Here is a 25,699-nt window from a genome sequence, read left to right on the forward strand (position 1 = left end):
AACAAGACAATAATTTGATGAATTACATATAATAAATTATATATAATAAATAACAAATGTGTATATATATATATGTATATACACACACACACACAAAGCCCTGTTGGGAATTCGGTTGTAATTATGAATAAAATTTTGTGCCCATCTCAGGGAAAAATTTTATTTAAATATGTGGTAGTTCTATATGCTTATAGAAATTTTTGAGGCAGAGAAATCTGTCCAGAATATCAAATATTAAAGTCATTTGCTAGACTCACACATAATTTTTATAAAGGTAATGACAACTAACCAACCACAAAAAAGGAGACCTGTTGAAGTGAAAGGGACACTATGAGAAACAGTGGCTTGATCAGCCCTTGTCCTGTTGATGTACAATTTAACACTTTATCCCTTTTAGTGTTTTTTTTTTTTGTTCTAATTAATACTATTAGTTGAACTCTGGAATTAACACACAATTATTCTTAGGTGTTTAAGTTTAACTGAAAAGTGATCCCTGTTAAATATAAGAGTGGGAATAAGAGAGGGAGGAGATATACAATTTGGGATATGCTCAAGCTGACTTGCCCCAAGTGGTGGAGTTAGAAATGTGCCAGGGGATTCCAATACAATCCCATCAAAGTGGCATGTACCAATGCTATCTCACTTGTCCAAGTGATCAATCTCAGTTCACAGTTGATCACACTGATAGGTCTAAGAGTCAAAAGGATCACACAAACAAGACTAGTGTCTGCTAATACTAACTGATAGAATCAAAAATGGAGAGAATGATCCAACATGGGAAGCAGGATACACAGAAGACTCATAGAATGGCAGATGTCCTAAACAGCACTCTGGCCTCAGAATCAGCCCTTAAGGCATTCGGATCTGGCTGAAGAGCCCATGAGAGTATTTTAGGCATGGAAAGCCAAGACACTCTGGCAAAAGAAAAAAAAAAGAGAAGAGGACCTAAATGAAAGATCTCTGCTAGTGAGATCCCAGTAGAAAGAAATGGCCATCAAAGAAGGACATAGCCTTCTCTGAAGGGAGGAGAGAACTTCCACTTTTGACTATGACCTTGTCTAAATAAGACCAAAGTCAGAGAACTCAAGAGGCTTCCATAGCCTTGGCAGCTCATGACTAGAGCCTAGGGAGTTTTCTGACGCCATAAACAAGAATGTAAAAATGTTAAGTCAACAACAGGAGTCACTGTGTACTTACTCCTCATGTGGGATCTCTGTCCTTAATGTGTTGTCCAATGTGAATTAATGCTATAACTAGTACTCAAACAGTATTTTACACTTTATGTTCTGTGTGGGTGCAAACTAATGAAATCTTTACTTAATACATACTAAATCAATCTTCTGTATATAAAGATAATAGAAAATGAATCTTGATGTGAATGGAATGGGAGAGGGAGCGGGAGATGGGAGGGGTGCAGGACGGGGGGAGGTTGTGAGGGGGAAATGCCATTGTAATCCATAAACTGTACTTTGGAAATTATATTTACTAAGTAAAAATTTTAAAAAATGATTCTTATTTTTTACATATAAAAATATGTATGAATCTTATTTTTTGCATAAATCATTGTTATAAACTTGAAATATAAAAGGCAATCAGAGTATTGTCGTCCAGCAGGTAAAGCTGGAATGACAGCGTTGTATATTGTGTGCTCACTTGTGGGGAGCAACTGGGAGCAACTCAGACTAGACTAAGTTACTGGAATTAAGACTTATTTTATGCATCTGCTCTCCCACAGTATGGCGCTGGGAGAGGAGTAAAAACAGCTTCTATACAGCTGCCTCCAGTTCAACCAATAAACTGTAGGACCTGCTCCTGATTGGAGGAGAGCAGCATACTCGGCGTGTGGGTAGCTTAGTTGGGATTGGTGGAAGAGGACTATAAAGGAGGAGAGAGACAACATGCACGAGGAACATCTAAGGGGAACATCTATCTGAAGGAACACCTGTGCAGCCCCCGAGAGAGCCGGCCAGCAGTGTGCCGCTCCCCTGCGGAAGTGGGGAAAGTGGCCAGGGGGAACCGCCCTTCCACGGAGGTGGAAGGGATGGCAGCCAACCCGGGAAGAACCAGCAGCAAACCCGGGGAGGGCCGAGCAGACGAAAGAACAATGCAGGGTCCTGTGTCATTCCTCCATGAAGACGGGGAGCGACATAATGGTGCCGTGACTCGGATATGAGCCTAGGCAGGGCTTAGTGTCGTTCCTCCACGAAGACGGGGAGCGACATAATGGTGCCATGACTCAGATAGGAAACTTAGGAGGGAAGAAACAGGAAGAAGTAGAAAATACCGGAGAGAGAGACTAGCAAAGAGCCTAGGGAAAAGCCGGACAGAAAAGGTGCCGAAAGAAGCTATTGAAAGCCTAGGCATAGACTCGGATACGGACTGTGGGAAAGAAGTTAGGATTTAAAGTGAAAGCAAGAAGAAACTTAGACTCAGATACGGACTGCAGGTTGAAAGTGAAAGTGAAATCTATAAGAAACTTAGACTTGGATACGGACTGTGGGGAGAGGCCAGGAGAAATGAGGGAGGAATATTGTTGGAAGAAAACTTAGGGAAACATACTGGGTAGAGAACAATGTTAGGGAGGATGAAGCCGCGAGTGCAGGCCGAGGTGGAAACGTAAGCTATGTTGGAATTCTTCAAGTCAGCCCGGGGAGCAAAAGGCGAAAATCTGGAACCAGAGGCAGAGACGTGGGCCGCCAGGTTGGAATTCGCCAGGTTAGTCCGGGGAACTTGGACTGAATGCCGGTAAGGGAAACGTGAGCTACGCTGTGTGATTCGCGGAAGCAGCTGCGAGGAGAGAGAGCACGGGGCGTGAATAGATAGGGAACGTGGGGCTGGTGCGAAGGCCATGGTGCGGGCGCGAAGGGCGAGGAGACCGCGGAGTGTGCGCGCGAAGCCGAGCTGCGCAGAGCCGGGAGCCTGCCGCAGGGCGGGCGCCGGGAAGCCGCGCAGATGAGAGAAGCGCGGGCTGAAGCGGTGCAAAGCCGAGAAGCTGACGCGGGGCAGCGAGGCGCCGAGAAACAGCCTCGGGGCGGGCGCCGGGAAGCCGCAGGGATAAGAGAAACAGAAGTTTAGAAGTAAAATGAGAGAAATAGAAATGCTGGTAGATAGAAGTAAAATGGGAGAGATAGGAATGCCCGGAGATAGAGAAATAGAGAAAAATAAGGCCTCCCCTCAACATGGCAATGAGAGAGCTTGGATTCGGTCTGCCTGATTAGGGAGGTGGTGAGCACCTGCGGGCGGCTAGCAGCTTATGCACCGCAGGTCACCGAAGACAGGCACGAATCAACACCAATAAGTCTCCCCACAATACGGCAACGAGAAGGCTTGGATTCAGTTTGCCTGATTGCTAGGGCTTGTAAGCACCTGCAGGCAGTTCTAGCAGAGCAGAGCATGCGCTGCAGGGCACCGAACACAGGCACGCATCAGCGCCTAAAAACCTCCTCACAACACGGCGAAGAGAAGACCCGGATTCGGTTTGCCTGATTGGTAGGGCTTGTAAGCACCTATGGGCAACTCTAGTAAGCAGAGCAGAGTGTATACCGCGGGGCGCCAAAGACACGCCAAAAATAAAAAGAAAGGGGGATCTGTGGGGAGCAACTGAGAGCAACTCGGACTAGACTAAGTTACTGGAATTAAGACTTATTCTATGCATCTGCTCTCCCACAATATGGTGCTGGGAGAGGAGTAAAAACAGCTTCTATACAGCTGCCTCCAGTTCAACCAATAAACTGTAGGACCTGCTCCTGATTGGAGGAGAGCAGCATACTCGGCGTGTGGGTAGCAGAGTTGGGATTGGTGGAAGAGGACTATAAAGGAGGAGAGAGACAACATGCACGAGGAACATCTAAGGGGAACATCTATCTGAAGGAACACCTGTGCAGCCCCCGAGAGAGCCGGCCAGCAGTGTGCCGCTCCCCTGCGGAAGTGGGGAAAGTGGCCAGGGGGAACCGCCCTTCCACGGAGGTGGAAGGGATGGCAGCCAACCCGGGAAGAACCAGCAGCAAACCCGGGGAGGGCCGAGCAGACGAAAGAACAACACAGGGTCCTGTGTCGTTCCTCCACGAAGACGGGGAGCAACATAATGGTGCCGTGACTCGGATATGAGCCTAGGCAGGGCTTAGTGTTGTTCCTCCACGAAGACGGGGAGCGACACTCCCTCAAGTCCCATCTATGCTACTTCCTGCTACTGGGTCTGTGATGGCTCAAGTACTTAGATCAAGTATTTAGGTCCAGCTCCTGGCAGCTGCCTGGCCTAGCCCAGGTTGTTAGGGACATTCAGAAAGTGAACCAGCAGATGGAAGATCTCTGTTTCATTTCTCCCTGTCTCTGTGTTCCTGCCTTTCCAATAAATGAATATTTTAAGAATAAGATCTTGAGGGCGGAGCCAAGATGGCAGAATAGTAAGGGCACGCACCGATAGTCCGGGAAAATTTAGTTTAATAAAAGGGGACTTACGGTAACCTCAGAAAAAAGAACCAGGAAAATATTGCAGAGGAAACTCTTCTGGATTGAGCGGCTGTGACTCGGATGACCTACTGGGAGAACAAGGTCGCCCACTGCGCGGAAGCCGCGCCGCGGGTGCTGCGGAAGCCGCAGGGTCTGTGCGCCGGTGAGGGAAGGGGAGTGCATGAAAAAACACAGACAACAGCGGGGAGAGTTGTGACGTCCAGGGCTCCGAGTCCACACATCGGCACTGGAAGGGGAGGTGAGCTCAATAACCCAAGACATTGGCGGGGAAACGGGGGTCAGAATCTAGAGGGGGGCCGGAAAGTGCAGCAAACTCACTACCGGAAAGAAGGAAAAAAAAAAGCTTGGGGGTTTCTCTCTCCCCTAACCTTGCAAAGGTTGCAAGGCTGCAAGGCTTGAAGAATTCACAAGAGACAAAGAGCAGGCCCCCTCTCTGGATTTACATATCAACAGCAGAGAGCTAAGGAACTGAGTCACTACAATTCAGTAGCCTAGGCAACCCAGTGGGAGTCCAGAGGAGGCTAAACAGACTCTGGGTAGAAGCCAGAGACTGGAAGCTAAATACCATCAATTCTGCACAGCCTTGCCATGCGGTGTTACCCCCTGAATAAATAAATAAAATAAAATAAATAAATAAATAAATAAATAAAAAGAGAGAGATTTACCACGCATAACCTGAGGGTGTCACCTTTGCACACCCTTAACCAGGAAGAACCAAGCAGAGCTCTCAGGCCACACCCATCTCAAGCCTCCAAGGCTCCTCCAACAGCAGGCAGTCCACTTAACATGGACATAGTATAAAATAAAAAAAAATTAAAAAAAAAAACGCACAGTGACGAAAGAAGAATTAACTATGCCAAGCAACAAACACAGAAATCGAGGGAACAAGGTCAATGATGACACTATGATGCCTCCAAATAAACAAAACACCCCAAACCAAGATTATGAAGATGATGAGATAGAAGAAATGCAAGATACGGATTTCAAAAAATTTATGATAAGAACATTTAGAAGTTTTCAAAAGCAAATCCTTGAACTACAGAAATCCTTATTGGACAGGATTGAAAATCTCTCTCGTGAAAATGAAATTTTAAGGAAGAATCAAAATGAAACGCAGAAACTAGTAGAACGGGAAAGTGTGATAGTGAAGAGAAATCAAAATGAAATGAAGAGCTCAATAGATCAAATGACAAACACATTAGAAAGCCTTAAAAACAGAATGGGTGAAGCAGAAGAGAGAATATCAGACTTAGAAGATAGAGCACAGGAAAACATACAGTCAAACCAAAGAAAAGAAGAAGAAATTAGAAATCTAAAAAATATTTTTGGGAATCTACAGGATACTATAAAAAAAAACCAGCATTCGAGTTCTAGGAGTTCCTGAAGGCATGGAGAGAGAGAAAGGATTAGAAGGCCTTTTTAGTGAGATACTAGCAGAGAACTTTCCAGGTTTGGAGAAGGACAAAGACATCCCAGTACAGGAAGCTCATAGATCCCCCAATAAACATGACCAAAAGAGATCCTCACCACGACACGTGGTAATTAAACTTACCACAGTGAAACATAAAGAAAAGATCCTAAAATGTGCAAGAGAGAAATGTCAGATTACTCTCAGAGGATCTCCAATCAGACTCACAGCAGACTTCTCATCAGAAACACTACAGGCTAGGAGGGAATGGCGAGACATAGCACAGGTGCTAAGAGAGAAAAATTGCCAGCCCAGAATATTATATCCTGCCAAGCTCTCATTTGTGAATGAAGGAGAAATAAAGACCTTTCATAGCAAACAGAAATTGAAAGACTTTGTTGCCACTCGTCCAGCCCTGCAAAAGATATGTAAAGATGTGCTACACTCAGAAACACAGAAACACGGCCATCAATATGAAAGAAGGGAAAGGAAGAACACCTACCAGTAAAAGAGCATGGGAAGCTCAAAGCATATACTAGAAAATATTTCCGGGAAAATGGCAGGGCAAAGTCACTACCTATCAATAGTCACATTGAACATTAATGGTCTGAATTCTTCAGTGAAAAGACACCGTTTGGCTGACTGGCTCAAAGAACACAACCTAACTATTTGTTGCCTACAAGAAACACATCTCTCTAACAAAGAGGCATGCAGACTGAAAGTGAAAGGTTGGAAAAAGATATTCCATGCCAACAGAAACCAAAAAAAAGCAGGTGTAGCCATATTAATATCAGATAAAATAAACTTTAATACAAAAACTGTTAAGCGAGACAAAGAGGGACACTATATAATGATTAAGGGTTCAATTCATCAGGAAGATGTAACTATTATAAATGTATATGCACCTAATTACAGGGCACCGGTCTATTTAAAAGATATGTTAAGGGACTTAAAGGGAGATTTAGATTCCAATACAATCGTACTGGGGGACTTCAATACTCCACTCTCAGAAATAGACAGATCATCGGACAGAAGATCAACAAGGAAACAGCAGATTTAATGGACACTATTGCCCAAATGGATCTAACAGATATCTATAAAACTTTCAATCCTACATCTACAGACTTCACATTCTTCTCAGCAGTGCATGGAACCTTCTCTAGGATTGATCACATACTAGGCCATAAAGCAAGTCTCAGCAAATTTAAAAGAATTAGAATCATACCATGCAGCTTCTCAGACCACAGCAGAATGAAGCTGGAAATTGGCAACTCAGGAAACCCCAGAAAGTGTGCAAACACATGGAGACTGAGCAACATGCTCCTGAATGAACACTGGGTCATTCAAGAAATCAAAAGAGAAATCAAAAACTTTCTGGAAGTAAATGAAGACAACAACACTACATATCAAATCTTATGGGATACAGCAAAAGCAGTATTGAGAGGCAAATTTATAGCAATAGGTGCCTATATCAAGACATTGGAAAGGTACCAAATAAATGAGCTTTCAGCGCATCTCAAGGACCTAGAAAAACTGCAGCAAACCAAACCCAAATCTAGTAGGAGAAGAGAAATAATTAAAACCAGAGAAAAAATCAACAGGATTGAATCCAAAAAAACACTACAAAAAATCAGCCAAGCGAGAAGCTGGTTTTTTGAAAAAATAAACAAAATTGACACCCCATTGGCCCAACTAACTTAAAAAAGAAGAGAAAAGACCCAAATCAATAAAATCAGAGATGAAAAAGGAAACGTAACAACAGACACCACAGAAATAAAAAGAATCATCAGAAATTACTACAAGGACCTGTATGCCAGCAAACAGGGAAACCTATCAGAAATGGATAGATTCCTGGACACATACAATCTACCAAAATTGAACCATGAAGACATAGAAAACCTAAATAGAGCCATAACTGACACAGAAATTGAAACAGTAATAAAGGCCCTCCCAACAAAGAAAAGCCCAGGACCAGATGGATTCACTGCTGAATTCTACCAGACATTTAAAGAAGAACTAACTCCAATTCTTCTCAAACTATTCAGAACAATCGAATAAGAGGGAGTCCTCCCAAATTCTTTCTATGAAGCCAGCATCACCTTAATCCCTAAGCCAGAGAAAGATGCAGCACTGAAAGAAAATTACAGACCAATATCCCTGATGAACATAGACGCAAAAATCCTCAATAAAATTCTGGCCAATAGAGTACAACAACACATCAGGAAAACCATCCACCCAGACCAAGTGGGATTCATCCCTGGTATGCAGGGATGGTTCAACATTCGCAAATCAATGTGATTCACCACATAAACAGACTGCAAATGAAAAACCATATGATTATCTCAATAGATGCCGAGAAAGCATTTGATAAAATTCAACACCCTATCATGATGAAAACTCTAAGCAAATTGGGTATAGAAGGAACATTCCTCAATATAATCAAAGCAATTTATAAAAAACCCACAGCCAGCATCCTATTGAATGGGGAAAAGTTGGAAGCATTTCCACTGAAATCTGGCACCAGGCAGGGATGACCACTCGCACCACTGCTATTTAACATAGTTTTGGAAGTTTTAGCCAGAGCCATCAGACAAGAAAAAGAAATCAAAGGAATACAAATTGAGAAGGAAGAAGTCAAACTATCCCTCTTTGCAGACGATATGATCCTTTACTTAGAGGATCCAAAGAACTCTACTAAGAGACTATTGGAACTCATAGAGGAGTTTGGCAAAGTAGCAGGGTATAAAATCAATGCACAAAAATCAACAGCGTTTGTATACACAGACAATGCCATGGCTGAGGAAGAACTTCTAAGATCAATCCCATTCACAATAGCTACAAAAACAATCAAATACCTTGGAATAAACTTAACCAAGGACGTTCAAGATCTCTACGATGAAAATTACAAAAGCTTAAAGAAAGAAATAGAAGAGGATAGCAAAAAATGGAAAAATCTTCCATGCTCATGGATTGGAAGAATCATTATTATCAAAATGTCCATTCTCCCAAATGCAATTTATAGATTCAATGCAATCCCAATCAAGATACCAAAGACATTCTTTTCAGATCTAGAAAAAATGATGCTGAAATTCATATGGAGGCACAAGAGACCTCGAATAGCTAAAGCAATCTTGTACAACAAAAACAAAGCCGGAGGCATCACAATACCAGATTTCAGGACATACTACAGGGCAGTTGTAATCAAAACAGCATGGTACTGGTACAGAAAAAGATGGATAGACCAATGGAACAGAATTGAAACACCAGAAATCAACCCAAACATCTACAGCCAACTCATATTTCACCAAGGATATAAAACCAATTCCTGCAGCAAGGACAGTCTATTCAATAAATGGTGCTGGGAAAACTGGATTTCCACGTGCAGAAGCATGAAGCAAGACCCCTACCTTACACCTTACACAAAAATAAACTCAACATGGATTAAAGACCTAAATCTATGACCTGACACCATTAAGTTATTAGAGAACATTGGAGAAACCCTGCAAGATATTGGCACTGGCAAAGAATTTCTGGAAAAGACCCGGGAGGCACAGGCAGTCAAAGCCAAAATCAACTATTGGGATTGCATCAAATTGAGAAGTTTCTGTACTGCAAAAGAAACAGTCAGAAGAGTGAAGAGACAACCAACAGAATGGGAAAAAATATTTGCAAACTATGCAACAGATAAAGGGTTAATAACCAGAATCTACAAAGAGATCAAGAAACTCCACAAAAACAAAACCAACAACCCACTTAAGAGATGGGCCAAGGACCTCAATAGACATTTTGCATAAGAGGAAATCCAAATGGCCAACAGGCACATGAAAAAATGCTCAAGATCATTTGCAATCAGGGAAATGCAAATGAAAACCACAATGAGGTTTCACCTCACCCCGGTTAGAATGGCTCACATGCAGAAATCTACCAACAACAGATGCTGGCGAGGATGTGGGGAAAAAGGGACACTAACCCACTGTTGGTGGGAATGCAAACTGGTCAAGCCACTATGGAAGTCAGTCTGGAGATTCCTCAGAAACCTGAATATAACCCTACCGTTCGACCCAGCCATCCCACACTTTGGAATTTACCCAAAGGAGTTCAAATTGGCAAACAAAAAAGCGGTCTGCACCATAATGTTTATCGCAGCACAATTCACAATAGCCAAGACCTGGAACTAACATAAATGCCCATCAACGGTAGACTGGATAAAGAAATTATGGGATATGTATTCTTTAGAATACTATACCGCAGTAAGAAACAATGAAATCCAGTCATTTGCAACAAAATGGAGGAATCTGGAACACATCATTCTGAGTGAAGTAAGCCAGTCCCAAAGGGACAAATACCATATGTTCTCCCTGATCGGTGACAACTGACTGAACACCAAAAAGGAAACCTCCTGAAGTGAAATGGACACTATGAGAAACGGTGACTTGATCAGCATAACCCTGACTGTTAATCAACAACTTAATACATTATCCCTCTTAGTATTTTTTTTGTCTGTTCTACTTAATATGACTGGTTTAATTCTGTAATTATCATACAGTTATTCTTAAGTGTTGAAAATTAACTGAAATGCGATCCCTGTTAAACATAAGAGTGGGAATAAGAGAGGGAAGATATGTACAATTTGGGACATGCTCAAGCTGACTTGCCCCAAATGGTAGAGTTAGAAACATATCAGGGTATTCCAATTCAATCCCATCAAGGTGGCATGTACCAATGCCATCTCACTATTCCAAGTGATCAATTTCAGTTCACAATTGATCATAATGAAAGGACTAAGAGTCAAAGGAGCACATAAACAAGTCTAGTACCTGCCAACACTAACCAATAGAATAAATAAAGGGGAGAGTGATCCAACATGGGAAGTGAGATACTCATCAGACTCATAGAATGGCAGATGTCCTAAATAGCACTCTGGTCTCAGAATCAGCCCTAAAGACATTTGGATTTGGCTGAAAAGCCCATGAGAGTATTTCAGGCATGGAAAGCCAAGACACTGGCAAAAAGATCTCTGTGAGTGAGATCCCAGTGGAAAGAACAGGTCTTCAAAGAAGGAGGTACCTTTCTCTGAAGGGAGGAAATAACTTCCACTTTGACCATGGCCTTGTCTAAATAAGATAAGAGTCGGTTGGCCGGCGCCGCGGCTCACTAGGCTAATCCTCCGCCTAGCGGCGCCGGCACACCGGGTTCTAGTCCCGGTTGGGGCGCCGGATTCTGTCCCGGTTGCCCCTCTTCCAGGCCAGCTCTCTGCTGTGGCCAGGGAGTGCAGTGGAGGATGGCCCAGGTGCTTGGGCCCTGCACCCCATGGGAGACCAGGAAAAAGCACCTGGCTCCTGGCTCCTGCCATCGGATCAGCGCGGTGCGCCGGCCGCAGCGCGCCGGCCGCGGCGGCCACTGGAGGGTGAACCAACGGCAAAAGGAAGACCTTTCTCTCTGTCTCTCTCTCTCACTGTCCACTCTGCCTGTCCAAAAAAAAAAAAAAAAATAAGATAAGAGTCGGAGAACTCAGAGGGCTTCCATAGCCTTGGAAACTCATGACTGGAGCATAGGGAGATTACTGATGCCATAGACAGGAGTGTCAATTGGTAAAGTCAACAACAGGAGTCACTGTGCACTTACTCCTCATGTAGGATCTCTGTCCTTAATGTGCTGTACATTGAGATTTAATGCTATAACGAGTACTCAAACAATGTATTTCACTTTGTGTTTCTATGAGGGTGCAAACGGTTGAAATCTTTACTTAATGCATACTAAACTTATCTTCTGTAAAAAAAAAATTATCAATTCCCAACTTGATTCTCACTGGGATTAAACATGACAATAGGTCTGATCTGATTTCATCATCATTTAAAAAAATCATCTATTATTTTTCACTTTATGTTTCTGTGTGGGAGCAAACTGTTGAAATCCTTACTTAATGTATACTAAGCTGATCTTCTGTATATTAATATAATTGAAAATGAATGTGAATGGAAGGGGAGAGGGAGTGGGAAAGGGGAGGGTTGTGGGTGGGAGGGACGCTATGGAGGGGAGCCATTGTAATGCATAAGTCGTACTTTGGAAATTCATATTCATTAATTAAAAGTTGAAAAAAAAAGAATAAAACAGCCTGGATGTGCACTGATTGACAAAGACTTTTTTTGTCTAGTCATCAAAGTGGGCTTTAAAAAACCAAGGCTTGGTGTTCAGTGGAAAAATCACAGGACAAGAAGGTAATGAGCATAAAGAGCAGTCCAGTATTTGGACAATCGTTTCCTTGTGTGTGAATAAAAGTTTCTCTTTTTTTAAACTTTTATTTAATGAACATAAATTTCCAAAGTACAGAATATGGATTACAATGGCTTCCCCCCGATAACATCCCTCCCACCTGCAACCCTCCCCTTTCCCACTCCCTCTCCCCTTCCATTCACATCAAGATTCATTTTCAATTCTCTTTATATACAGAAGATCAGTTTAGCATACATTAAGTAAAGATTTCAACAGTTTGCTCCCACACAGAAACATAAAGTGAAAAATACTGTTGGAGTACTAGTTATAGCATTAAATCTCAATGTACAGCACGCTAAGGACAGAGATCCTACATGAGGAGTAAGTGCACAGTGACTCCTGTTGTTGACTTTACAAATTGACACTCTTGTTTATGCCATCAATAATCAACCTAGGCTCTTGTCATGAGCTGCCAAGGCTATGGAAGCCCCCTGAGTTCACTGACTCTGATAATTTTTAGGCAAGGCCATGGTCAAAGTGGAAGTTCTCTCCTCCCTTCAGAGAAAGGTACCTCCTTCTTTGATGACCTGTTCTTTCCACTGGGATCTCACTCGCAGAGATCTTTCATTTAGGTTTTTTTTGGTTGTTTTTTTTTTTTTTTTGCCAGAGTGTCTTGGCTTTCCATGCATGAAATACTCTCATGGGCTTTTTGGCCAGATCCGAATGCCTTAAGGGCTGATTCTGAGGCCAGAGTGCTGTTTAGGACAAAAGTTTCTATCATCTTTCACAGTGTTTAGTGACATCAGCTCTGTGGGGCCCGTGCTGTCTGAACAATCTCTTCACAGCTTGGTCCATGTGGAACTTTGCACTTGTCAGATAAAGGAACTTAAATGGTTTCTCAGGAACAAAATATCTCACTCTCACCTGCAACCATGGAGAGCTCAGAATCCTAATATTTTCATTTAATCTTTCCATCAGTTTAAGAAAATCCTCATCTTTATAATCAAAACGATTATGGAAAATAACAGAGCAGATCAAATTGAGGGAGCACAGCCCAGGATAAAGGTGGGATCACAGGGTGAGGCTGAAGAATTGAAAACAATTTTAAAACACCATTAAAATATACAAATAAAGCACTTTATTTTTGTCTATGGTAAGTTAGAAATTTTAAGCAATATCTTGTCTACAAATTCCGGGGACAGTAAGTAAATGGCACACATAAAATCAAATATCACTTTACTATAATCCTGAGTTGACCGTTACAACCTAGCTCGCTAAAAAATGCTATTTCCAATACTCAGTTCACATTCACTGTTTTTATGTGTACATTTTTATAACAAGAGATCTGCTATTTGGGAAGGAAAATTCAAACCATATTAAACTTAATAATTCAAATTTTCAGACTAGATCACTTATATGTGCAATGTCTGTAGACAACAAAGCACTGAAATAGTGAGCAGAAAATAGTGTGGGCCAGAAAACTTATAATAGATAAAATAACAGTCACAAATAATGAAAATGCTGTGCTGAACCAGTATTGAAGAACTATAGAGACAAATTGTGGGTAAATTCACAAATTAAAAAAAAAAACATTTTAAAAGCTGGAGGCATCCATGCAATATGAGAAAAGACAAAAATGAAAAAAATGAAGCAAGTTGGAGCCGGCATTGTGGCGCAGCAGGTTAAAACCCTGGCCCGAAGCACCAGCATCCCATATGTTCATCTGTTCTTGTCCCATCTGCTCCACTTCCTATTCAGCTCTCTGCTATGGCCTGGGAAAGCAGTAGAAGATGGCCCAAGTCCTGTGCCCCTGTATCCACGTGGGAGACCCAGAAGAAGCTCCTGGCTCCTGGCCATCTGGAGAGTGAACCAGCAGATGGAAGACCTCTCTCTGTGTCTCTACCTCTCTGTGTAACTCTGTCTTTCAAATAAATAAAATAATTCATTACAAAAAATGAAGCAAGTCATTGGCCTAGTGCTTATGATACCATCTAAGATGAACTGCATTCTAGATAGGGTGCCGGGTTCAACACCAGGCCCCACTCCTAACTCCACTTCCTGACAATTCAGACTCCTGGAGGCAGCAGGTAATGGCTCAAGTAGCTGAGTTCATGCCACTCAAGTGGGAGACCTAGTCGAGTATGCACTTCTGGCTCTATTACAGGCCTGGCATGTGGCATTCTGGGAAGTGAACTAGTAGATGAGATCTCTCTCCCTCTCTCTCTCTCAGTGTGTTCGTGTGTGTGTGTGTGTGTGTGTGTGTATCTCAATCTTTGACTTTCACTTTAAAGAAAACTTTGAAAAATAAGTAAGAAACAATAAGTTTAGGATGCATTTGCCTGCCTGAAGGAGTAAAGTGAGAATTTTTCATTTTTTAAATTCAAACATACATCCCAGATTGAAGAAGCTAATAAATATTTGGAATCTTCTTTATCATGAGCATCAATGTTAAAAGAAAACAATGAATTTCCTTTCTTGAGAAGTGAACAGCCAATATCTCTAATTGCTTTCCGTATTTTTTTTTAATTTTTGACAGGCAGAGTGGACAGTGAGAGAGAGAGACAGAGAGAAAGGTCTTCCTTTTGCCATTGGTTCACCCTCCAATGGCCACCGCGGCTGGCGCGCTGAGGCCGGCGCATGGCGCTGATCCGATGGCAGGAGCCAGGAGCCAGGTGCTTTTCCTGGTCTCCCATGGGGTGCAGGGCCCAAGCACCTGGGCCATCCTCCACTGCACTCCCTGGCCACAGCAGAGGGCTGGCCTGGAAGAGGGGCAACTGGGACAGAATCCGGCGCCCCGACCGGGACTAGAACCCGGTGTGCCGGCGCCGCTAGGCGGAGGATTAGCCTAGTGAGCAGCGGTGCCGGCCGCTTTCCGCATTTAACATACTGAAGCAAAGCTGTCCTTTGGTGGATTCTAATATATTGTTCTGTACAACTATACCAAACTATGAAAGATGTTATATAAAATTTAAAAGTTACCTGTAAGTTAAGCCAGTCTCTCATTTTACAGATAAACAAATGAAAATACAAGAAAGGTTTTCATTTTAGATGGTACAGTGGAAATGCCACAATCAAACTACTATTTCTAACAGTTGAAATATTGTTAAAAATCATCTTATGGAATAATGTTTATTTTGCATAACTAGGCATATACGTAATACAGGGTATATTTACTTAAGAGAGATAAATCAATAGAGGAAATAGACTCAACAATGGACAGCAATTTTTATAAAAAGGGTGATGACAGAGAATAGCAAGTGACAGAAACCTTGTTAGGAATTGCCTAGGGAGACAAAACTGCACGTAGCACCACTGGTGTCCAGCACTAGGCCTGGGCCTGGGTAAACCTCAGACAGGTCAGTGAAGCTGAGCATGCAGATGTGAACGCCAGCGAGGGTCATTTCTTGCCCCATAAGAGGCTGATGGGTCATTGCCACCTATGCATTTGCCAAGTCTCCACCATGGAATGTTCTACAATAGATAACAGCATTCAGGCTATGGGGAAAATATTGCTCTTCAGTTCTTTCAGAAAATACACTCAAAACTTATATTCATGATTTCTGATAGGAAATTACAGAAACTGACTTGGGACAGAAGAGTATTAAATGAACTTTTACACCGCACAAGACACAGAACCATGCTGGAAACACAGCACAGATCCGCACAAACTCCCCACTTCTCTGTTTCAAACCTCCCCTCCCACCATGGGAGCAGCAACCAGGCCTCAGGATAAAGGCTCTGCGCACCCTGCAAGGTTTCCCAGGCCAGCATATTTGGGGGAACAGTGTGAGGTCAGCGATGTGGGGTAAGGGTCACCCACCGCTGGTTTTTCTCAGCTCCTCCACCAGGCAGCGGGCCTCCTCTTGTACTTGGTCCTCAATGCTCCTCTTCCCCATCCCGAAATTCTGCAGGATCATGAGTGAGAAGCGCCACATCTCCTTCCATGTCTTTGCATTGCTTAAAACATTTCTTGCCAGAATGAGAAACAGAAACTTGGAGGGAGGGAGATCCCAGCAAGTAGGAAGAAGCTGACATGAGGCAGCCACACAGATGGCCAAGTTCTGTCTGAGTTGCTTGTCAAGTTCTGTTTTCTAACCTCTCTATCTCATTACCACTATTTAACACACATGCACACACACACTTACCTAGTCCTTTATTAACTTTTTCACCTATAAGAAAACTGCCTCTTCCAGCAAACTCCTCTCCAAGATCAACCAGGGCCTCCTTCACTGCCTTGTATCCATGCAGCACCACAGTGGGCTTCATGCCCAGATACACAGTGAACACGGGGCCATAGCGTTCTGAGACCTGGGAAGAGAAACCAATACCACCAAAGAAACCACATATCAGCCACAGAGTGTGTCTGATTCAGACAGAAATTAGCATTGTCTATGTTATCTCTTTATTCTGCCATGGATTCAAATATTTCTGTTTATATTAAATAGTGATTATTATGGCTGCCACTCATGAATGACCTATGATGTTCCATACAATAGCTCAGGTAGTTGGTATGCAATTGCCAGTTCATTCTCAAACAACACACTCAACAAGTTTGCAGTGTTTCATAGAAAAAGTAACTGGGGTCTAGCATTCCAAATTTATTTCCAGTTTCCTTTCACCAAAAATTAGAAGCTATTTGCTGCTTATTCAACCTCTGTGGCTTGAAATCAATACCTAGCTGACTTCAGGATCACATGGCAAGCTCTTCTCATAAGGATCCTGACTCAGTAGGCCCATGATGACACTAGTGATATATATTTTTAAAAGCCAACCCAAGTGAATCTAATGTTCAGCCCAGTATGAAATCTTCTGGTATTAATAAGACAGGAAATGAGCAAGCTGTCTTTCTCTCTGTGTCTCTATTTCTGTTATTTTGCCTTTCAAATATATAAAATAGTCTTGAAAAAAATAATCTGTCACCCTCATGGGAGACCAAGGAAGAGTTTCTGGCTCCTGACTGGCCCAGCTCAGCGCTGATCATTGGAGTCCTTTGTGCAGTCAAACAGCAGATGGGATCTCTTTTATGTTTGTTTAATTAAAAGGCAGAGTTACAGAGAGAGGGGGAGAGACCGAGAGGGACAGATCCTCCATCTACTGGTTCACTCCCCAAATGAGAACAATGACCAGGGCTGGGCCAGGCTGATGCCAGAACCAGGAGCTTCAAGTGTATCGCCTTCAAGGGTGCAGGGGCCCAAGGAATTGCCTCATCCTCTGCTGCTTTCCCAGGTACATAGCAGGAAGCTGGATGAAAAGTAGAGCAACCTGGTATTGAACTGGCTCCATATGGGATGCTCATGTCAGATTTCCTGGCTTTAATGTTATTCTACAAGACTGGCCAGGAGATCTCTTATTTATTCTGTCTGTCCCTCTGTATCACTCTGCTTTTGATTAAATAAAATAAAGCTAGAAGAAGAAGAAAAAGGAGGAGAAGAGGAGGAGAAGGAAGAGGAAGAGCAAGAAGGAGAATGATAAGCAGACACAGAAGCAGTAGCAGAAGGAGAAGCAGGAGGAGGAAGAGGAGGAGGAGGAGGAGAATCAGAAGGAGAGGAGAAGGAGAATCAGCAGAGGCAGGGCCAAGACATCTCAAGCAGCATCTCAGGGAGGAGCAGCTTCTTTCATCCTGTATCATTCTGGGCCACACAGCAGGGTTTCACAGAATCTAAAAGAATTCTGATGCCACCAGGTGGCCACTGAATGTTTACTTCTCTCTTTCTTTCACCTAGACTACTCCAGAACCCATAGCTTGATACAAGTTTTTACTGATTCTGCAGAGATGTTCAATTTCCATGGATATTCTGAAAAAAGAAACCATGTGTATAATACAATAGATGATTTCTTGAATGAAATTTCTATCAGAAGCTCTTCACTTGTCAGTGACCTGCGGGCAAAAGCTGAAAATCAAAGAAGATCCTCAGTACTCCCGACTTTTGTCACTTAATTATTTTGATTCTATCTACGGGGACCTATATTTCTCCACTCATCTCCTGAAATTGCTAGAAGAAGCATCAAAGCTTACAGAGAGCATTTTGATTTATAAACATTTGTTATAAGAGTCTGCATCTGGGAATAGATTTTATTTTCAAAAGAGTCAATCTATTTACCCTTTGCATGCCACAGGAGGAGCATAATGAATACTTGCCTTAGTTGGGGATTTGCTGATGTCCTTAACATCTATCTGGAGAATATTTCCAATGATGGGGAAAGGAGTGGGGCCAGGAGGGAGCTTCCCTCTCCCAGAATTCTGCTTCCAGAGTGAAGGGAGAAGCAAACAGCAGAGCCCCAACACCAGGGCCACAACTGGATCCATTCTCTTCTTCCTGGGATCCTGTGAGCTGGGAAGCACAGGCTTTATACCACTCTTGCTAATATGCTTCTCTGATGGGTCAAGCATTGATGCACTTAATCCTCTCTCCTGAGTGAACTTTGCCTCCATGACAGAGATGAAAATAAGACACTCATAAGTTGTATCACTTTGTTTCCTGTGCCCACTCGGGAAATTGCAATTTCATTGTACTGGGAGGGTGTGCTCATGTATTGGTTATTGAAAAAAAAGAAAAGAAAAACAGGTGGTTTCAATATTCATCCATGAATGAAAGTTAATTATGACACAAGAAAATTATGCTAAATTCTGTGTCTATAAATAATGTTCACTTGAGAATTTATGACTGAAAGAAATGACAATATGCTATGACATATATTAATGCATTATAAATATAAAATATATATGTATTTTATTTATAGAAAATGTATACGTGAGTGTGACTTGAAGCTATGTCAAAATGAATTTATCTAAATGAAAAGAAATCAACATATGAAAGAGACATCCGTACTCCCAAGTTTACTGTAGCTCAATTCATAATATCTAAGAAATGGAATCAACCCAGAAGTCAATCAACTGATGACTGTATAAAGAAATTATCATACACACACACACACACAAATTATGAAATACTGCACAGTGGTCAACAAAAATGGATGTAACTCTAAATTATTAAACTTAGTGAAATAAAGCAGTCCAAAAAAGATAAATACTATATTTGCTTTCTGATCTGTGGTAGCTAACAGAGTACACACTAACACAGCTAATGTGATCACTTATGGTGAGAAACTTGAAACTTCCTGGTTAAGGTCATGAATAAGGCAGGATGTCTCCTCTTACCACTCCTATTTGGCATCCTACTAAACATTCCATCTAATGTAACAACAAGAAAAGTAGATTAAATATACCAACTTGGAAGTAATAAATAAAATTGTCCTTGTTTGCACACCATATGATTGACTATGTAGAAAATTTCAAAGATTTAAAAAAGAAAAGCTAAAAGCAAGAAAATCAAAGTTAAAAAAGCAAATAACAAAAAACTCCCAAATCTATTTAATAATTCTAGTATGTTTCAGGGTGCAAGTTTAATATGAAGAATTCAACTTTTTTTCTATAGCATAGCAATGAAAAATTAACTTTTGAAATGAAAAACTGTTTTCAGTTAAATTTAAACACCTAAGAATAATTGTGTGTTAATTACAGAGTTCAACCAATAGTATTAAGTAGAACAAAAAAAAAAAACTAAAAGGGATAAAGTATTAAATTGTACATCAACAGTCAGGACAAGGGCTTATCAAGTCACTCTTTCTCTTAGTGTCCATTTTACTTCAGCAGGTTTCCTTTTTGGTGCTCGGTTAGCTGTCACCGATCAGGGAGAACATATGATATTTGTCCTTTGGGACTTGCTTAATTCATTCAGCATGATGTTTTCCAGATTCCTCCATTTTGTTGCAAATGACTGGATTTCATTTTTTTTTTACTGCTGTATAGTATTCTGTAGAGCACATGTCCCATAATTTCTTTATCCAGTCTACTGTTGAGGGGCATATGGGTTGATTCCAGAAAAAAATATGGAACAGTTCACGAAATTGCGTGTCATCCTTGCACAGAGGCCATGCTAATCTTCTCTGTATCATTACAATTTTAGTATATGTGCTGTGGAAGCAAGCACTCTAAACTGTATTTTAAAAGTTAAGTCTTGTCAAGACCAACTTAGAAAGTGTTTTATTGGTCAAGAATAAAGAGATTCTGATAATTTTGTTTTTTGACATACAGAGTGAACAGTGAGAGAGAGAGAGAGAGAGAGAGAGAGAAAGGTCTTCCTATTTTTGCCGTTGGTTCACTCTCCAATGGCCGCCGTAGCCGGCATACCACGCTGATCCGAAGGCAGGAGCCAGGTGCTTCTCCTGGTCTCCCATGGGGTGCAGGGCCCAAGCACTTGGGCCATCCTCCACTGCACTCCTGGGCCATAGCAGAGAGCTGGCCTGGAAGAGGGGTAACCAGGACAGAATCTGGCACCCCGACCAGGACTAGAACCCGGTGTGCCAGCGCCACTAGGTGGAGGATTAGACTGTTGAGCCGCAGTGCCTGCAAGAGATTCTGATAATTAACAGAGAGGTTCACACCCTACACATTCTTTGGATTCTGTTCCCTTTGCCTAAGGTAAAATCATTCAATTTGAGGGATGAGGAAACTTGGCCTTGGGGACTCAGTTCCAAGGCCAAAGATACACAAACTGCTGATGTTAGGCTTCTGAACTGACCCCATGTGTCCCATGTCTTGCTCTCTACCTCAAGCAAGACTTTCCTTTCACTTGGGTTCAGGAACATTTTCAGAGTGTGCTGTGATTCTCTGTTGCGTGACTCACTCTAATCAGTCACTTGAAAAACAAACATGATTTATTTAATGATTACCACAACAATTGATTAAAATCAGGGCCAAAAAAGGTCAGAACATGAACAATTCCACTTCTTGGTGAATGCTACATCCAGGGCAAAGAGAAGAAATCTTCTGCCTAATTCACATAGTTCTAAACTCTTAACAGAACCACACCAATTTGTTTTGGGTTCAATGAGCTCTGTCACTCTCTTTACAGCAATCACATTACTCTTTGAAGATAAATGACCCTGCTCTGTATCTCCTCCTTTCACATGAGCTGACGTCCTGCCTGAACTTTTCATATACACATAGTGTTTATAAAAATCCTGGATAATCTTCCTCAAAAAGTAGAGAGATGGGAGGCCTATACTGTGGCATAGTGGGTAAATCAATGCCTACAGTACCAGCAACCCATGTAGGCAACAGGTTTGAGTCCCATATGCTCCAGTTCCAATCCTGCTCTCAGTGATGGCCTGGGAAAGTGGTGGAAGATGGTCCAAGTCTTTGTATTCCTGCACCTGTGTGGGAGACCCAGAAGAAGCTCATGGCTCCTGCCTTTGGATCACAAATCTCTGGCCATTGCGGCCATCTGAGGAGGGAAAACAGAAAACGGAAGACCTCTCTCTCTCTGCCTCTCTTTCTCTCTCAGTGTTAACTCTTACTTTCAAATAAATAAATTAATTGGAAAAAAAAAAACTAAGGAAAGCAAAGTAGAGAGATGGACAGGGATAGAAAGATGAGACAGAGTGACCTCCCATGTGCAGTTTCACTCCTCTAAGCCCCACAATGACTGGTGCTTGGTCAGACTAGAACTGAGTGCCAGAAACTCAATGCAAGCCAAGCACATATGTAGCATGGCCCCAAGAACATGAGTCATTGCCTGCTGCCTGTCAGGGTGTGCGTTATCAGGAACATGGAATGGAGAGCATCACTGAGACTCAAACTCAGGTCCTGTTAGAAAATGCAGGAATCCCAAATGGCATATTAAGTATTCCACCAAACACTAGCCCCACGGTCATATAATCCTAAGATAAAAGGGATCTCTGAGATCAGCTAGTCCAAATTTGTTTTGATGTTTAACGATGAGCAATTGGTACCTCAGTGAAATATAGTGTCACCAATACAGCAATAAAAGAACTTGTTGGGGCCGGCGCCATGGCTCACTTGTTTAATCCTCCACCTGCGGCACCGGCACCCCAGTGGGCACCGGGTTCTAACCCCAGTTGCTCCTCTTCCAGTCCAGCTCTCTGCTGTGGCCCGGGAGTGCAGTGGAGGATGGTCCAAGTGCTTGGGCCCTGCACATGCATGGGAGACCAGGACGAAGTACCTGGCTCCTGGCTTCAGATCAGCACAGCTACGGCTGTAGTGGACATTTGGCGAGTGAACCAACGGAAGGAAGACCTTTCTCTCTGTCTCTCTCTCTCACTGTGTATAACTCTACCTGTCAAATAAAAAATGAATGAATAAATAAATAAATATATAAATGAATAAATAACTTGTCTTAGAATCCAAGTTTTCCATCCTTCAGTTCAGTGAATTCTCACATCCCATCGTACGGAATTCTGATCTCAGTTCAAATATTCAGGAGATGAACACTGTTAAACCACAACAATAGTAGAATAATATAAACTCAGCTTCCCTAGAACTGTCAGTTAGAATAAGAATTTTGTTGTCCATTTCTAGAATTTGTTTCCGCAATACAGCTTAAGTTTCACAGAAAAACTAAAGAGTAAATTTGACAATGGCCACGTATGTCCACTCCACACGCACACTCAGACTTTCCTACAATTAAAAACTCTCATTTGTAAGCTTTCTTACATACATTGAACCAACATCACCAGGAGTTCATATTTTACATACCATTCACTCCTGCCTTGTTAATTCTATCAATTTGACCAATGTTATTGAGATATGTGCACAATTGTGGTATCGTACAGAATAAATTCACTACCCGAAAACCCTCCGTTCTCTGTTTATTCATCTCTCACAACTACCCCCACCCCACCCACTGCTCTGAGGCCTCTGCCCACAAATCACCTTTGCAAGGGGGAAAGGACAAAAGGAAAATATCCATATTTTTTTTCTTTTCTTTATTTATATATTTTTTTTGGCCTATGAGTGTTCGATTTTTCTGGAGCACTTTTGAAATGGCTATACTTTCTACTTAGAGCTGCCTTTGCTCTTTTTCAAAAATTATTGAATATATTCGTCTGGATTTATTTCTGTCTATTATGTTCCAGAATTTATTTGTCTATTTTTACCAATATACTTTAATATAAGGAATAAAAACTTCATGCATTTCATACACACAGATTTTAAGAACTAGTGGTTCTTCTACACTACGGTCCTCCCCCCCACCCCCACAATTCATATTTTAATATGGACACTTCCAGTGTTCCTCAGTTCCAGGTTTCCTATTATCTTGGCAGGTGATCAGCACCACCTGCTTGCAGTCCACTTTCCACTGCAGCTAGCCTTTTGCTCAGGATAATTGCTCCACAGTACCCAAGGTCCTGAGGCCGCTGCTCCAGTTCACTCACTTCCACCCCCAAAAGACTCATGGCCAAGTACGGGGAACTCCATGTGACTGGTACAAACAGTACACTGGAGTGTGTCTGGTCAAAGTTTCTAAATATTTGCCACAGCAATGAGCTAAACTCCTGGAAGAGGTGAAGTTGAGAAACTGCGGATTGTCAAGAATCAAGGAAGGACTGTGGTGTCCTTTTCTTTGGATGAAGATCTCTCAAATATTCACGATTCTGGTGTGAAACCAGCTGTAGTCAGTGTTCCTCAAGATCTTCCGTGTGTCTGGCAAACTGCCGGATGGTATACGGTATTTACTGAGAGCTCCTTAGAGAGGCTGTCTCAGGAAGGAGCTGGAATAAAGAGCTGAATGCCAACATGCTGCCAGTGAGAATTACATGAGATTGAAGAGATGGCAAACAGAAGAATCTCCCAAAGCAGTAAGACCATCCCAACAACTGGGTACAGTTGTAACAACCAATTACAAACCTGTTGCTAGTCATCAATACAACATTGACTATGAAAGGAGAAACAAGATGGAAAACGAGCCCGAGCTGATAACAGCAAGTTTTAGCCAGGCTGTTTTCAGCCTTTGAGAAGTACTAGTATTCCAACCTTAGGGACCTGGTGGACATCACAAAACAGCCTGTGGGCTACCTGAAGGAAACCTTGAGAGAAGTTGGTATTCAGAATGTGAAAGAGATCCACAAGAATATGTGGGAGCTCAGTCCAGAATAAGGACAGTATAAGAGGAAGAAATGAAAGATTAAGCCAGTGCCTGGGGAGCTGGCTGGTGGGCCCCCTGCAGGGTGACACTGAGGCCACAGCCTTGATTCTGGACACTTGAGCACCTATGTCTGTAGCAGTAACATGGCTGGTACTATTGTTTCTCTTTGTCAATTGTTTAAAACGGTTATTCTTACAAAGTTTCATAAATGTTTTTGAGAAAAAAGAAATTTTTTATAGACTTGTATCAAACCAGATTATCCATGAATAGGATAGGGTTAGGGGATTAAAAGTGTTTTTCTTTATAAACATTACCTTCTAAATGTAATATGAGGAATTTGTTTTCTAGATTAAGACTTTCTCTTCCTCTATCTATCTCTTGAGGAGCAGAGGTAATGTGGATTTAAAGAGAGGAATGTCAGCTACAGAAACTGTTAAGAATGAAAAGCCAAGGTTACACACTCCAAAAATTCCTGAAGAACCATCTGTTTAAATAAAATGGAGGGAGAAGGTGCCCGTGTTTCATGTCCAAACACACATTAATAAAAGAAGAGCATATAGGTTTATAGTGAAATGTCAGTTTTCATCCTGAGTTCATTGTACTCAATGATATTGATATGAAAAATGGAGAAAAACTTGCTCAGTTAGGACTTCTTGGAGCCAGCCTTGTGGCAGAGCAGGTAAAGCTGCCTCCTGCAATGCAGACTTCCCATACTGGTGCTTATTCAAGGCCTGGCTGCTCTACTTCCAGTCCATCTGCCTGCTAATGGCCTGAGGAAAGCACCCAAAATGGACCAAGTGCTAGGCCCATGCTACCCACATAAGAGACCGGGAAGACACTCTTAGCTCCTGGCTTCTGCCTGGCCCAGAGCTGCCCAACACAGCCATCTAGGGAGTGAACCAGCTGATGGGAAGATGGATCTTTCCTTCTCTGTAGATTTGACTTTAAAATAAAAAATAAATAGAAAGAAACAAAATCATAACCTCCAAGGAGATGATATTAGAAGATGGATTATTTGATAAAATTTTAGGTCATGAGCTTGGTGCCCCCATAATTGAGATTTCTGCCTTCTATAAGAGACCCCAGAGAACCCCTTCATCCCATCTGACACATGGAGACACAGCTAGAAGATGCCATCTGCACACCAGGAAGATCCACACCAGATAACAAATGTGCTGGAGCCTTAATCTTAGACTTCCCAGCTTCCAGATGTATGAGAAGTAAATTTCTGTTCTGTATAAGCCACCAAGTCTATGACATTTTTTACATCAGTCTCAACAGACTGAGACTCAATTCCGTAAGAGTGAAGTTAAAGAAATTCTCGTGCTGAAAAATGGTCTATCATTTCTAAAGGATTCCATCTAAATTCAAATTTACTGGTTGACAGAAAATCTATATGTTTAGTGGGAAGATAAGTGGGCTGATCTGATTAATAAAATTAACAAAAAGTCAAGTTAAAGATGATGTCTACTGCTCATATTATCCATATTCATATTCATCTGTTTTGTCTGCACAAGATCAGGAGAACCACATCCTTACAGAACAAATTGTTGAATGGCAGCAGTGTCTCTTTAAGCTTGCTTGGAATCACAGACTTCTCTCTGAGACCTCCTACCCATAATTCCCAAAACCTAAGCCTGGGCCAGTGCCACGGCTCAAT

General features: G+C 42.0%; 1 non-coding gene and 1 pseudogene across 1 annotated transcript; one reads left to right on the plus strand and one right to left on the minus strand.

Moving 5' to 3' along the window:
• Positions 1-19,975: 19,975 nt before the first annotated feature.
• LOC127484313 (U6 spliceosomal RNA) lies at positions 19,976-20,082 on the minus strand. The gene has a single exon (XR_007911182.1). It is a non-coding gene; the product is annotated as a U6 spliceosomal RNA (small nuclear RNA).
• A 3,266-nt stretch (positions 20,083-23,348) lies between these two features.
• LOC100347267 (general transcription factor IIF subunit 2 pseudogene) lies at positions 23,349-24,050 on the plus strand (annotated as a pseudogene).
• The last annotated feature ends 1,649 nt before the right edge of the window (positions 24,051-25,699 follow it).

The sequence above is a fragment of the Oryctolagus cuniculus genome, chromosome 15, assembly GCF_964237555.1.
Source record: "Oryctolagus cuniculus chromosome 15, mOryCun1.1, whole genome shotgun sequence".
Classification (NCBI taxonomy): Eukaryota; Metazoa; Chordata; class Mammalia; order Lagomorpha; family Leporidae; genus Oryctolagus; species Oryctolagus cuniculus.